At 33.7% G+C, this 17376-nt stretch overlaps 1 protein-coding gene and 1 long non-coding RNA gene across 3 annotated transcripts in view; one reads left to right on the plus strand and one right to left on the minus strand.

Moving 5' to 3' along the window:
* LOC127845565 (uncharacterized) overlaps positions 1-17376 on the minus strand; it is a 47219-nt gene that overhangs the window by 15401 nt on the left and 14442 nt on the right. The gene's annotated exons all lie outside the window — the stretch shown is intronic.
* LOC127845572 (uncharacterized) lies at positions 9634-14082 on the plus strand. Its single transcript, XR_008033264.1, has 3 exons — positions 9634-9751; positions 12293-12410; positions 13344-14082. It is a non-coding gene; the product is annotated as an uncharacterized LOC127845572 (long non-coding RNA).

Raw genomic sequence — 17376 nt, forward strand, 5'->3', positions numbered from 1 at the left:
TATTGTCATAAGAGAAGTTCAGTATCAATTAGAAGTGAATCGGTGTAGAAATTAAGAAATTATAGTAAAGGCAATTTTGGGTGGGTGTGGCCTATGAGGGCGGGGCACCCCAGGGTTGGTAATGGGGCCATGCATAGTTGACATTGACTGTATTGTCATAAGAGAAGTTCAGTATCAATTTGAATTGAATCGGTGTAGAAATGAAGAAATAACAGTAAAAGGCAATTTTGAGTGGGTGTGGTCTATGTGGGCAGGGCACCCCAGGGTGGAAATGGGGCCATGCATAGTTGAGATTGACCGTATTGTCATAAGAGAGGTTCAGTAGCAATTTAAAGTGAATCGATGTAGAAATGAAGAAATTATAGTAAAAGGCAATTTTGGGTGGGTGTGGTCTATGTGGGCGGGGCGCCCCACGGTGGTAATGGGGCCATGCATAGATGAGATTGACTGTATTGTCACAAGATAGGTTCAGTATCAATTTGAAGTAAATTGGTGTAGAAATGAAGAAGTTAATGTAAAATAACCTAAAAAAATGAGTGAAAATCTCTGACCCGACCCCACCCCAACCCCCATAACTTTTGACCCAGGAGTCAGATCAAAATTCGAAATAGTGCAGGGTCGCACATATGCTCATAGCTTCTATGTGTGTAAGTTTCAAGGTTCTAGTGCTAATAGTGTAGGAGGAGATAGTGGCCAGGACGGACGGACGGACAGACAGACGGACGGCAGAGATAGCCACAATATCCCCACGCTTTTCAAAAAGCGTGGGGATAAGGACTATTAAGACATAAATAGTTCATAAAGTTTGATCAACCAGAGGTTGCAGTCTACAGACACCATTTGGATTTTTTAAATATTTTATTTCAAATAGGGTAACCTGCTCTTGATTTGATTTGTCCTTAAGTCGGACATTTTTGTCGTTGCAGTTGGTCAAGATAAGTGATGTATGACATGATTTGAGACTTTGTAATAAAACACTTAATCCTTGGTACTCAAAATTAATCAAATTTCTTAATCAAATGGTATCAAATATTTTCTCATGATAAAATTTATTTTCATATGTAACCATATTAATAGCGTCTGTGAGAGTAATTAAAAAAGTTTCATTTTCCTGTTAGCTCATACCGTTGGCATTCAGGTATGATGCATTTAATAGCATTCAACAATCACTTGATATTGGAAACATTACCTTTTTTATTTAGAAATGGATGGCTTTTTTCAGTGGTTTGTTTTATTTTACAGATTTCACAGTAAAATACGTGATACATCTCAATTAGCCCATGAGACGAACGCAATATCACACAAGTTAACCTTTTGGCACAGCCATACAAATGAGAATTACCAAGAGACAACAAACTTATATACAAAATATCTTTAGATGATATGGCTTAATTTAATGCATTAATAAAATTTGAAAATACAGTATTAAGAAATGTAAGACAATTATCACACTTCTTTTATTCCTTTGTACTAATTATATATTTATAAAGTGATTTACCTTAATTTATGATAAAATTTTGACTTATTAATCTTATAAAAAATCTTATATGGTGATCTGTGATTAAATTTAGATTGAGCCCACATGAATGTTGTGTTTTATTTAAAAACTTGAGAATTCAGTAATTTTTATAACACATTAAAAATATATGATTGTTATGCATAGTTCTTGTGCCACTACATAATGATGCATTCATAAATTGACCATCTTAATTTTCATTGTGACTGCGCCTCCACAAATAAATAATTGTATGGACTAGATCAATTGATTTTGTAATAACATTACCAAATTTACAAATAATAATTCATATTATTTATCTAGCTCCATAAGTATAGTTTTGCATGTTGGCATTAAATTATGAATGAACTCCCCACTTAAAGTAATTGAAACTAAAAATATAAATACAATTATAAACCATGCAGTTTACTTGATTTTTGTGTATTCAAATGTATATTCATCATCATACTGCAAAATGTTAAGCCTGAGTTGCAAATGAAGTTATGTTCTGTCAAATAAAACAATCTCAATGGAAAACTTTTGATCCTCGTATTTGTAAATTAAAGCCCATATTAAACTGTTAAAACTGTTTTGTTAATACATTTGTTTTTATTGTAAATACATAATTTCATAATTTAAGGAATTTTTAAAGCTGTTATACAATGTAACTAGTAATATTGTAGAAAACAAACTTAACATTTACAAAAAATATATATTTTTGCTAAATATTTTATTACTAAAACTGAAACTATTTCTTACAACAATGTCAAACTTTGTAACACCAGATAAATGGTTACAATTATGATGTTTTCACGCTTATAGATATAATAGTAATCATTTATGCCAATTTATGTTTGATCTTGATAATGACATCATCTTTTTAACAATACATTCTCTAAAACACAGTAGATCCACACTTAGGTGCTTTAACTAACACACAAACAAGTAAATTAATCAATTTTAATTATATTTAATTACAGTGTTTGAACATGTTTTGTGCAGTAAACAAATTGAGAAAGCCAAACTAAAATCCCATTGGTTAAAAAAACATATTTAGTCAAAATATATGTCCACTTCAAAATTGCTGCCCAGCATCTCAATTTTAATTAAAAACTTAATAATACTGTATTTCAAACAGCATTACATAGAAGCAAGAATGAACAAGACTGACTTAGAAAGACTTTTCTGTGACTGTGAAACCCTGCTGAAGGAAATGAACACGTATCAAAGAACAGTGGAAAATATGACGGCACTGGGTAAGAACTTAATATTATAACAATGTCATTTTTTATATTTGAAAAATATATCATACAGAAAAACAAGCATTAATTACTTTTATTTGATTATCATTAATTACAGAATTAATATTTTTTTGTTACTTTAAGCATTATTAAAATTACCTGTTTATTTTATTTTAAATTACGTTAATTATGGACATATTTAAAGATTGTGGCAAGTCACAAGTTTTAGTTTCCTTAAGAAACTAAGGCAACACAAAATAAATAAGTTTTGACTGATTTTGAGATCTAAACAATTGGAGAGAGCATAAGTGACATAAAATAAAAATACATGTTTTTTATTTTGGTTTTCATTATAACATTTGGCAAGCCAAAGCCTCAGAATGTAAATACTTATTTTATGGATATTAATTTAACCTTTGCAACCAAAAACATCCAAAGCTTTATTGAAAGAACAACAAATTCTTCATAAAGTCATCTGTTCCAGTGACTGTGTTTTTCCTTGAATTTTGTCTATGATTTTTACAATTATTAAATTATGTAATGGTACTAACTAATTGCATTTGTTGCAGTTGACTTATCCACAGTACTAATCCATAAAACAATACATACATATTGTTTGTGACGTAAATTAACATTTATTTCAGTACATGTTCTCATCTAATTATTTATCCATATGTGACTGCCATGGCAATGACCTATTTTTACTGATGTTGTTGACTACAGTCATAAGCCCCAGAACAAAGATCAAACAAATAGAAGTCTTTTATTTTCACTTGTTATCATTTTTTATTACAGTCAGGGCATGTTATGGTCATGCGTTACGGGCCCACAACAACGATAGCAGATCCAGCATCAGCAGCACGTTTATACATGCAGGAGTTTATGAAATGTTCTACTGGTACAGGTGGCAGAAAAAGGAGGATGTATTAGACATTGCAGCAGCCATAGATTGGATGATCGATGAACTTCAACTGCCTATTGCTTTCGACTACGAGTCCATCTATCAGCAAATGAATGTTGACTTTGAACGTATTGACAATGTCTCCATGAGTTTAGTTTACAGCTCCATGCTAGAGGATGACCTAACAGCTTCGAGAAGTCAGTGACATCGTCCTTTATAAACGAGTCCCTTATGGTGCTGCACACTTGTATGGCTGTTTGAATACAAACAATTAGTAACTGTGTTGCAAAACTGGAGTGTTTTTTTTTTTAAAAACAGTTTTTTATTGTGCTACTGAATTGGAGTTTTGAATTCAAAACCTGTTCAATCATTGTGCTGTTCATTTTTTTTGTTATTTGCATTTAAAACACATACCTACTGATATCATTATGTTGATGTTCTTGAGAAAATGTTAATTTTGTACTATGACAGAATTGGTAACAACATTATGAGCTTCAAATCTATTTTGTTAAGTAATCATTAATAGTTTGCTCAGTGTCTGAATAGTTTTATTTGTCAACTAAAACATTCATTTTGTTTCATGATCGAATTGCACCTGTTTGAATAGTAGAAATTTATTATGCATGTACACATATCAGAGCTATTTTATTATGCCTTTCTCAATAAACCATTAAATGTTGTTGCCTAATTATTACACAATATTTTTTGTATAAGCAAATAGAATGCATCTATGTTTGAAGTTTCATGACAATACCTAAATTCATTATGGAGTTATGAAGTGGAATCCATTTCACCTTTATAAGCAACAATTACGTGGACCTTGACCTCCTGTATGCCTCATGCAACCTGCAGCAAGGACTGGGTCAAAGTATCCATTTAAAATATTTTATTAAAATATCTCTATTTGTTCTATTTGTTGCAGAGTTATTGAGCAGGAAATGAAGATTTTCTATATTTATTGAACATAACCTTGACCTTGTACCCACCCACCCAAAAAACATGCCAAATTAGGTCTGGATATATTATGTGGTCTAAGTTTCATTACAATAAAATATGCAAGTTTGAGCAGCTTTAATCTAGCTATCTATATATATTATATGAAAAAAAGTTTTAATATTCCAGTGGTCAGGGGGGGGGGGGTAACTATTAAAGTCTGTTAAAGATGAGTCTAAAAAAAGTATCATACTCAGACAAGAAACCCATGTCCTTAGCTCTTCTTATCTTTGTTTACCTTAAAGTACAAAAGATTTTAAATTAAATATTAGATTACCAAACTTGGCCGATTTCAAAACAGGGAATGATTATTTGAAAATTTGAATTGAAAATTCTAGCTTAGAAACTAGCTCACCATTACAACTTTAAACTAAATATATTGTTTATAAGCAAGTTTGTTTGTGTATGTGAACAACACCCGTGTTTGTTAAACACAATGCACCCTACTGAGCTTTGAAGCCACACAGCAGCTATTTTAGAGAAAATTGTCCAAGACCAATAACTTAACCACAAATCAATGGACCAGAACAAAACTCACACTTTATCTGTAAGTCATGTAGATAGACTCACATACCAAAAATAAGCTCAATATTTGAAAGTGTAATGTAAAAAAACTGAACACATTAATTAAAGAGAAAATGTCTAAGTCAAAGGCCCATAACTTCGCCAAAAATCAATGGACCGGAAAAAACTCACACTTCATCTGTAGGTAACGTATGTCCACTCACATACAAAAATTAAGCTAAATATCTAAAAGAGTTGCGTAAAAAACATATGGAAACAAGAGATGTGTTCGTCAGAAACACAATGTCCCCTATTGCGCCGCTTTGAAATAAAAAAGATAATTGACCTTTGACCTTGAGGGAAGACCTTGACCTTGAACTTCCACCACTCAAAATGTGCAGCTTCATGAGAACGCCGCTTTGAATTTTTTATCCCCACGCTTTTTGATATTGTGGTTATCTCTGCCGTCCGTCCGTCCGTCTGTCTGTCCTTCTGTCCTGGCCACTATCTCCTCCTACACTAAAAGCACTAGAACCTTGAAACTTACACACATGGTAGCTATGAGCATATGTGCGACCCTGCACTATTTGGAATTTAGATCTGACCCCTGGGTCAAAAGTTATAGCGGTTGGGGTGGGGCCGCGTCAGAAATTATCACTCATTTTTTTAGGTTATTTTACATTTACTTCTTTATTTCTACACCGATTCACTTCAAATTGATACTGGACCTCTCTTATGACAATACGGTCAATCTCAACCATGCATGGCCCCATTCCCAACCCTGGGGCGCCCCGCCCACATAGGCCACACCCACCAAAAATTTCCATTTACTATAATTTTTTCATTTCTACACGGATTCACTTCAAATTGATACTGAACTTTTGTTATGACATTAGGGTCAATCTCAACTATGCATGGCCCCAATCCCAACCCTGGGGCGCCCGCCCACATAGGCCACACCCACCAAAAAATTCCATTTACTATAATTTTTTCATTTCTACACGGATTCACTTCAAAATGATACTGAACTTCTCTTATGACATTAGGGTCAATCTCAACTATGCATGGCCCCATAACCAACCCTGGGGCCCCGCCCACATAGACCACACCCACCCAAAATTGCCTTTACTATAATTTCTTCATTTCTACACCGATTCACTTCAAATTGATATTGAACTTCTCTTATGACAATACGGTCAATCTCAACTATGCATGGCCCCATTACCAACCCTGGGGCCCCGCCCACATAGACCACACCCACCCAAAATTGCCTTTTACTATAATTTCTTCATTTCTACACCGATTTACTTCAAATTGATACTGAACTTCTCTTATGACAATACGGTCAATCTCAACTATGCATGGCACAATTACCAACCCTGGGGCGCCCTGCCCACATATGTCACACCCACCCAAAATTGCCTTTTACTATAACTTCTTCATTTCTACACCAATTCACTTCTAATTGATGATGAACTTCTCTTATGACAATACGGTCAATCTCAGCTATGCATGGCCCCATTACTAACCCTGGGGCACACCTAGGTCAAACATTCGGCGTGGGGATACGCGTCGGCCTCTGCCGCGCCATTTCTAGTTATATATTTTTTTACCTTTGACCTTGAAGGATGACCTTGACCTTGAACTTCTACCACTCAAAATGTGCAGCTTCATGAGATACACATGCATGCCGAATATCAAGTTGCTTTCTTCAATATTGAAAAAGTTATGGCCAATGATAAAGTTTTCGGACAGACAGACACCATATATTTGACATTTGACCTTGAAGGATGACCTTGACCTTCACCTTTCACCACTCAAAATGTTCAGCTCCATGAGATACACATGCATGCCAAATATCAAGTTGCTATCTTAAAAAGTGAAAAAGTTATGGCCAATGTTAAAGTTTTTTTCGAATGGACAGACAGACTGACTGACATACTGACGGACAGTTCAACTCCTTTATGCCACCCTACCAGGGGCATAAAAATTATTCTTTTGGGGTGGGGGTGGGGGGGATATAGTGTGAGGGTGTGGTGTGGTCATTTATTAGATGATCTTTAATAATAATAAAAAAATAATGGGGGGAGGATTGAGGAGAGATTCTGAGGGGGGGGGGGGGGGGATTCGGCGGGGGTGGGGGGGGGGCCTGGTGAATGGTTTGGACGGAGTCAATTGTGGTATGTCAGGTAAGAGTTGTTTTGTCAAAGTAACAATCGAATCTAATCATAAATAAAGAAGTTGTGGCAATTTTAGCAAAATTTAATAATTAAACCTTGAGAATCAAGGTCATTCAAAGGTCAAGGTAAAATTCAACTTGCCAGGTACAGTACCCTCATGATAGCATGAAAGTATTGAAAGTTTAAAAACAATAGTCTTGATACTTTAGAAGTAAAGTGGATCTAAACACATAATGTAACCATATATTCAAAGTTACTAAGTCAAAAATGGGCCATAATTCCGCAAAAATGACAACCAGAGTTATGCAACTTGTACTTTACTGTCCCCTTATGATAGTTTGCGAGTGTTCCAAGTATGAAAGCAATATCTATGATACTTTAGGGGTAAAATGGACCAAAACACAAAACTTAACAAAATTTTCAAGTATAAATGCCCATAATTCCGTCAAAATACCAGTCAGAGTTACATAACTTTGCCTGCACAGTCCCCTTACGATAGTTAGTAAGTGTTGCAAGTGTGAAAGCAATAGCTTTGATACTTTAGGAAAAAAGTGGACCTAAACGCAAAACTTAACCAAATTTTTTATTTTCTAAGTATAAGAAGGGCACATAATTCTGTCAAAATGCCAGTCAGATTTACATAACTTTGCATGCACAGTCCCCTTATGATACTTAGTAAGTGTTGCAAGTATGAAAGCAATAGCTTTGATACTTACGGAATAAAATGGACCTAAACACAAAACTTATCCAAATTTTTTATTTTCTAAGTATAAGAAGGGCACATAATTCTGTCAAAATGCCAGTCAGATTTACATAACTTTGCATGCACAGTCCCCTTATGATAGTTAGTAAGTGTTGCAAGTATGAAAGCAATAGCTTTGATACTTACGGAATAAAATGGACCTAAACACAAAACTTATCCAAATTTTTCAATTTTCTAAGTATAAAAAGGGCACATAATTCTGTCAAAATGCAAGCCAGAGTTATCTAACTGTGCCTTCCCAGTCCCCTCATGATAGTAAGTAAGTGTACCAAGTTTGAATGCAATAGCATTGATACATTATGAGAAAAGTGTACCTTAACGCAAAACTTAACCGGACGCCGACGCTGACGCCAAGGTGATGACAATAGCTCATAATTTAAAAAAAAAAAATAGATGAGCTAAAAATCAATGTACTGGCACGAAACTCACACTCCATCCCTAGGTCATGTATGTAGACTCACATACCAATAATCAGCTCAATATCTTAAACAGTTGTGTAAAAAAACTCCAGAAATAGGGTTATTATAGAGAACATTTCTTAGGCAGAGGTGCATAACCTCCACAAAATCCACTGACTGCAACAAAATTCACACTTCATCTGTAGGTTATGTAGGTAGACTCACATACCAACAATCAACTCAAATATCTGAAAGTGTTGCTTAAAATACCTCTTGAAAAAAGTTATTATAGAGAACATTTCTAAGTCCAAGGCAAATTACTTCCCCAAAAAACAATTGACTGGAACAAAACTCACACTTCATCTGTTGGACATGAAGGTAGACTCACATACCAATAATCAGCACAAGATCTGAGAGCCTTTGGTAAAATACTGTTACGACCCGGATTAATGTGTGGAGAAGTGCTACTCTGACTCACCAAAGTAGATTGTCCTTTTGATATCTTATCCTTGTCTAGGGTTATGTATAGGTTATTATTATATGATTTAGCAAATGACAGCACAATTTTCATATAGCAATACCTGATTTAGCTAAAATTCAAATAACTGTTCGAGTTTCCGGATACAGTGACAGTGTCCATCCTAATATAACTGTCACTTGTAACATTTATTTATGCTTAGTTATTAACTGCTTCTAATCTACTTCATACTTGTGGTTTCATAGTTTTTAACTGGATTGTTTGTAAGTCCATTTTTCCTTAGAAATTCCATTTTTTGGGGTAAATAACGCTTTTAAAGATGTTGCATTTATTTACAGTCATTGTAGCAATGTTTTCTTTGTAAAGAGTTATAAGGGGAGGTAACTAAAGCAAGTACCTGTCTTGTGATGTCATAACTAATATGATGTCATAGTGCTGATTAAACAATTTTTGCTTGTTGAGGTTCCAAAAAGGGAAAGTTTCAGTAATAAATTAATAATGTTTTATCATTTAAACATCTTTAACTTCATGTTTTGAATGCTTTATTCTTGATAGGGGTTATGTATTAATAATAAAACACAATATTAATATGCTTTGACTTTCTGTTGTTGTTAATATTAAAAGTGAACAATTAATTGAAGTTTTGTTGGTTCCTCACAGATTTTGTTGGAAACCCTATTCTGTACCTTTGTGAGACTTGTATTTGTGAGAGAAATTTTAAAAGGTATAAAAATTGATGCATTATATGGGAAAGTCACTCTCGTTTTAGTTTCCCTTAAAGCAACACCAGGTACTGAGGTAATCACTATAATTATAAGAAAATTTAATGGCATTGGTGTATTTTTTATTTATTTGAAAGTTGATAATTTTACTAAAAACATAGAGAGCTCTACATTCCAATTTAAAACTGTAGTGTATGTTGTGTGAATATATTATTTTATGATGTAACTTCAATGTTCATGGATTTTATTTGGTGTTAACATTGAATAAACTTGCTGGAAGTTATCTGGATTTTTTCTTTATATCTTACTGGAATTAAGTTTCAATTTCTAAGTCTTTCAATTGAATGAGAGTCATTTGTGGGTCAAGAGAATATCGATGAATGACGAACTGACCAGTGACGTGCGCAAAACAATACTTATGGAAAATAAAATGCAGGACAAACCTGAGACAGACAGATTGACAGTGCGACTGCTATATGCCACCCTACAGTGGTCATAAAAATGGCCCCTTATTTTGCCATTTCAAGCTTGAGTTACCTGAAATGGCCTAAGGGCCTTTCAATATGGGAAATATAAGTTGAGAGTTTGAATCAAAATCCCTCTAACCATTCCTCAGAAACTTGCTTACCAAAAGACCTAAACTTAGCTTGAGAGCGGATGCCCAGTTGAGTTGAATAGCTTGCCTTGGGAAATACAAGTTGAGAGTTTGAATCAAAATCCTTCAAACCATTCCTCAGAAACTTGCTTTCCAAAAGACCTAAACTTAGCTCGAGAGCAAAAGCCCCATTGCGTTGAATAGCTTGCCTTTAAAACAAAGCAAATAATCCATCTATGCTGGACCAAATTAAAGTTACTAAGTTAGTATGTTTTATTTCTAGGAATTTTTGTCCTTGAATTGTTGTTCCATCCATGCTGGAAAATAATATGCTCTGCAAAAGTATTTCCTGATGTCAAATGCTTTGCTGCTCACTGAGGTGTTCCCCCATAATACGTCTGGGGCATATAACAACAACAGATGTGTTTGTCAGAAACACAATGCCCCTAGTGCGCCGCTTTGAAGCCATATATTTTACCTTTGACCTTGAAGGATGACCTTAACCTTACACCACTCAAAATGTGCAGCTCCATGAGATACTTATGCATGCCAAATATCAAGTTGCTATCTTCAATATAATTATTGCAAATGTTATGACCAAGGCTAAAGTTTTGGAACACACACATACAATAAGTGACTGACTGACAGACCGACCGACTGACAGAAAGACAGGCCAAAAACAATATACCACACATCATTCGATCCGGGGGCATACAAATACAAATAATGTCCCTAAAGTTCTGTATTTTAATTCTGCAGCCACTAAAGAATTTAATATTGTAATACATGTCCTTGAAGTACAAGAAACAAGAACAGTTTTCAAGTATAAGACATGAAACAATAACTCTTTCAAATAAAATATGTTGAAGAATTATATTTGTTTACTAGTATTCTGGAAAACTGCGTGAGGATCACATCGCCACCCATGATTTTCGAAAACATAACATCTCAACTCATGAAATTAAGTAATCATGAAAATACATGTGTAAGAAATGTAAGATACGTACTTCTTGGATCACTATGCACTTGTTGTATATTAATACATCTGTTCAAATCAATTTGAGTTGATTTTCAGTGTTAAAAATCTGAAACAGTGATTATTGAATAAATTTTGATTGTGCTACCATGAAAATTGTGTTGATGTTGATTAAGTTACTTTGATAAGCCATTGTTAAGAAATATAGAATAGTTAGGTATACAATGTATTGCTTATGCCACTACATTATGATACATTCACAATTCAAATGTAAGTATCCTGTGCACCTGTGCATGATGGCATTAAAATTGTGATTGTACTCCCCCCTTATAATTATGCATACCGGTACTTTAAATATAAACAATGTAAAGCTTGTTCAATTATCATCAGTTTCCATGTTTTTGTGTCTTCAAATGTATATTCATCATCATACTGAAAACTTGTATGCCTGAGTGCAAAGTTAAGTTCTGTTTATAATTGAAAAAATGTCAGTGGAAAACTTGTAATCCTTGTATTTGGGAATTGAAGCTAATATTAAACTCTGTAAAACTGTATTGTTAATACATTTGTTTTTATTTAAGGAATTATTAAGGCTGTTATACAAGGTCATTACTTAACTAGTTATATTGTAGCAAAAACAAAAAGCTTTTTTTTAAATATTATATGACAAAAATTGTTACTATATCTTACAATCAATCTAAAAAAAATTAGCTCCAGATTAATGGCACAATTATGATGTTTTCACACCAATTGGAACATTTATGACAATTAATGTTTGATCAACTTTTGAACAACACATTCTTCCTTACACAATAGATCAACACTTAAAAGCTTAAACTCAAACACCAACAAACAAATAAATCTATTTTAATTATATTTAATTAAAGTCTTTGAAACTGTTTTGTGCAGTAAACAAGTTGAGGAAGTCAAACTGAAACCCCATTGGTTAAAAAACATATTTAGTCAAAATAAATGTCCACTTGCATAGAGCTGGCTAACATCTCAATTCTAATGTATTAAACACTTGAAAACTTTATTTCATACAGCATTACAAAGTAACAAGAATGAACAACACTAAGCAAAACAGACTTTTATGGCTAAGTAATGCCCTACTGAAGGACATGAACAGGCATCAAAGAACAGTGGAAACTATGACGGCATTGGGTAAGAACTTCCTATTATTACGATGTCATTTTTTATATTTTAAAAAAGGAAGATACAGAAAACAGCATTTTTTACAAGTAATTGATGAATTGTGAATTATTGAAATAATATTTTTTTGTCATTTCAAAAATTATTGAAATATCATTTTATGATATTTTTAAATACATAATTATATTATGGTAATATTTTAAGAGCGTAGCAGGTCAATTAATTTTCACAAACCAGTTTATGTCAAAATTCAAATCCAAAGTTTGGCAAAGAACCTTGAGCTACACAAAAATGTGTCTTGTTCTGTGAACATTGGGCATAATGCATGTGCGTAAAGTGTCGTCCCAGTCTGCACAGGCTAATCAGGGGCGACACTTTACGCACACGCATCATGCCCAGTTTTCTCAGAACAAGACACAAATAATCAATTGATTGACAGATTTTTACCTGAAATAATTGAAGCAAGAATGTGAAATTAAATTACAATATTGTATTCCATTCTTAGTATAATAAGAGGCTAGCCAAAAGCACAGATTAAAAATACATAGTTTGTCCATATTAATGGAACATTTTTTTCCAAAAAACATGCCAATATTGTACTCTTAATAAAATCATTGGGTCAAGTGTTTGTACTTGAATTTTGTTAGTGATTTTTAAAAAGGATTTTATTTTCATAATACTGACACTGCAAAATCAACAAACATCTATTTATTTATGCACAAAGACATTTGTATGCATATTAAAAATTGTTAATAAACATTAATTTCAGTATACTAGTATATGTTCATCTTATTACTTATCCAGATGTGAACTGGCACAGAACCATTTGAATTCATGTTGATTGTTCAACAATTATAAGCCCCATTTCAAAGATCAAACAAATGCAAGTTGTCCATTTTCACGAGTTCTTTTTTCTATTTCACGAGTTCATTTTTAAAATTACAGCCCAAGTATGTTCTGATGAAGCATTACGGGTCGCAAACAACGGTAGGAAATCCAGCCTTCACAGCATGTTCATACATGCAGGAGTTTTTGGAATGTTCTGGTTGTACAGATGGCATACAAAGGAGTGCATTCTAGACCGTGCAGCAGAAATAGAATGAATAATCGACAAACTTCAACTGCCGACTGCTTTCAATTATGATTCAATCTATGAGCAAATGAGTGTTGAAGTTACTGGTATGGGCGATGCCTCTATGGAAGTGGCTTACAGATTGATGTTAGGGGACGACCATAGAGTTTTCAGAAGTCAGTGATATCTTGTGTCTTGACAAGTTCTATCTCGGCTGCAAACTGTTTGGATGAAACAAGCTAGTTTTTGTGTGGAAAAATTTGAGCAGTGTTTGAATTAAAAGAGCTTTTTAACGTGCTTCAAATATTGAGGTTTTAATTTAAAATGTTTGTGTTTGTGTTGCAAAATCAGTTTGCTATTCATTTTTGTTGCGATTTGCATATAAAATCAAAACCAAATAAGTTAGATAAACTCTAGAAATATGATTATTTTGCATTTTATTGCATAATTATCATGCATAATTTGCTCAGTATCTGAAAAAGCTTTTTTATATCAATTAAATAATTCATAATATTGCATGATACAATTGCACCTTTCTGTACAGATTAAAATTTTCTATAGTTGTAAATACGAGCTCTATATTCTAATTGATCAAATATTTACCAAAAAGCATTTTTTTTAACTTGATTTTAGAAATTTCTTCAATAAAAATTAATAGAAAGCATCTGTGTGTTTTTTGTTTTTTTTTTACAATATTTCAATTCACTAAGAATCTATCAAATGGAATCAATGTATCTATATTAAGAAACATTGATACACTGCAACTCCAATATATCACCTTCCGTTATATCGCGTTGTCCAATATATCGCGTATCGGCTATGGCTCCCAAAAATCTGACGAGCATAATCCCCAAATAAAATGTTTTAATCTGAGAATTTGATGAATTAAAATCCGTTTCAAGCTAGTATTTTTCCCTTTTTTACCAACTTTTTTTCATAATCCAGTTTTGACCAGATTGTTTGCTTACAATGTACATCACTTTAACACCTGTGTACTGCGATAAACAATAGCCCCTCTTGTCAAACATCACAGGTCATTTCGGGTGTTACCATTCTGTATTGAATTTGCTTTGAACTGCCGAAACGCACCAGTGCACACATGAAGGTGTACACAATTATAATTGTAAATGTCACAAGTCAATACTGACCTATCTCAACAATCTGTGTGCGTTAGATACAGTGTAAACTACTTGCTTTTAATTAAGAAGTAAAGATCCCTCAGTTTGTCAAAATGCACTACTATTTAAACCCATGCTTTCCATGCTTTTCATGAGAATGAATGACTTCATTTTGTACATGGGTCTAATTTGTGCATGCTTACTTGAACAATACAACAGCAATGTTTTTCGGATTACAAATTTCATTATATGCATTTAAAAATACTCACAAGGAATAATGTTTTGTGTTATACCAATGAATAACATATGGATAAAACACATAATTGAATAAGGTAGGTAAATAGTGTGTTTGAGATTGCAGAACGATGCTAATGCATACATATACATGCATACATAACCTTACAATTTATATCGCGCGCTGGATATATCACGGAAGCGATCTTTGGACCCCTTTAACCTCGATATATTGGAGTTGCAGTGTATTGACCTTGAACTCGTGTATGCCTCATGCTACTCTATGGAGGTCTGGACATTATGTTTCCATAGTATATAATGTTACATTAGAATAGCTCTTTTTTGTTCTAAATTCATTGAGCAGAAACAAAGTTATTTGTTAAACATAACTATGAAGAAAAGTGTTTCTTTATTTGTTTAGTACAACCATGACCTTGAACAAACCCACACTGAAACAAGGGACAAAATTGTCACAAAACCAGGTTTTCATTGTGAAAAAAAAATCTGATAAAGGGAGAAAACTCAAACTGAACTTTTGAAATGAACAAAAAAAATTAACCCCCTTTGTAAGTTTTTTTTTTTTTTAAATCTATTTTTAGTCGTGGCGACCTTGACATTGGAGACATTGACGTGATTCTTTCGTGGGACACACCGTCCCATGATGGTGAACAAATGTGCCAAATGATTTTAAAATCTCACAATGAATGACATAGTTATGGCCAGGACAAGCTCATTTATGGCCATTTTTGACCTTTGAACTCAAAGTGTGACCTTGACCTTGGAGATATCGACGTAATTATTTCGCGCGACACACCGTCCAATGATGGTGAACAAATGTGCCAAATGATTTTAAAATCTGACGATGAACGACATAGTTATGGCTCGGACAAGCTCATTTATGGCCATTTTTGACCTTTGAACTCAAAGTGTGACCTTGACCTTGGAGATATCGACGTAATTATTTCGCGCGACACACCATCCAATGATGGTGAACAAATGTGCCAAATGATTTTAAAATCTGACAATGAACGACATAGTTATGGCCCGGACAAGCTTATTCCGCCAGCCCGCCAGCCAGCCAGCCAGCCCGCCAGCCAGCCCGCCCGCATTCGCCAATCTAATAACCAGTTTTTTCCTTCGGAAAACCTGGTTAAATATATGTCTGGATATAAGGTATCTTAGTTTTATTTCAAAAACTCGTATTTGTTTCAGAAAAATAAATATAAAACAAGAGATGTCTCCATCAGAAGACATATGGCCACGAAAAACGCTTTTTTCGAAACCTAAGCACAGATTCGAAACTTTAATGACTCTTAAGTTCAAGGTCAAGGTCAAAGGGATCAAAATTTGTATGCGTATGAAAAGGCCTTGTCCATATACACATGCATACCAAATATGAAGGTTACATCTGAAGCGACATAGAAGTTATGAGCATTTTTGGAAACCTAAACGCAAAAGTGTGACGGAAGGACAGACAGACTAACAGTGGGATCACTATATGCCCTCCTTGAGGGGCATAAAAACAACTTTTTATTGTTTTATTTACAGTGAGTGATCATAACCTTGACTTTAACCTTAACCTATCACATTCACAACCCAAAGAAATGTCTTGATAAAATATGCAAGTTTGAACAGCTTTAATCTACCTGTCTATACTGGAAGACCACTGTAGACGACGGCAAAAGAACCACAAAGACGACAACGGCCCATTTAAATATTGAGAAATATAATGCTATTCAACCCATGCTCCTGATCATATAAACGCTTCTTCGATGAAGAGTGCATAATTAAACTTTCCAAAGACTCGGATTTATTGATTGCACAATATAAAAATGGCGGCCATTTCTAATCTGATTTTTAGGTTTTTTGGTCTTAAATACTTTTGTCTCCATTTTGGCATTAAAAAATCATATGCGCGTTATACATGTAAATTTATATGTCAAATTATTTAGTGCAAATAGGCCCACAATTATGACAAATTTCAAACAACTGATTGTCATTTATTTTGAATGAAATCCATCAAGCCATTCTTGTGAAACTAGTTGAACGCACAACTTTATGCTGTCTATATAAACACATGCACATTTCTAAGTATAAAAGATTTCTAGATGTGGTCTGGTAACATTAATTGAACGCAATACAAAATGCTTGTTTTTATTTTTTGTGTCACAAAGCCAGTCTCCCGTTCACTGGTAAATGTTCGGATATCATGGCGGGACATTAACAGGGAATATATTGTCCCACATAAAATAAAAACGAGCACTTTGTATCTCGTTAAATCTATATTACCAGACAACATTAAGCATTGAAATTTAGGCTTTTGCTAAAAGGAACACTGATTTTTTATCGATTAATTTTATTTTATGAAATACTTTGCGAAATATTCGTTGATCTTGAGTATTCACGTAACTTAAAGTTTGAGCTGTTCCTACATTTTTCAGTTGAGAATGACAATCATATGGAATGTTTTGAGTTTTTAGTGTGACTAAACCCTAAATTTGAGAAAGACTATGTGAGTATTCTGATAGCTTAGATTTGTGATTGTTTGTGAGCT

Source organism: Dreissena polymorpha, chromosome 9, assembly GCF_020536995.1.
Source record: "Dreissena polymorpha isolate Duluth1 chromosome 9, UMN_Dpol_1.0, whole genome shotgun sequence".
Taxonomy (NCBI): domain Eukaryota; kingdom Metazoa; phylum Mollusca; class Bivalvia; order Myida; family Dreissenidae; genus Dreissena; species Dreissena polymorpha.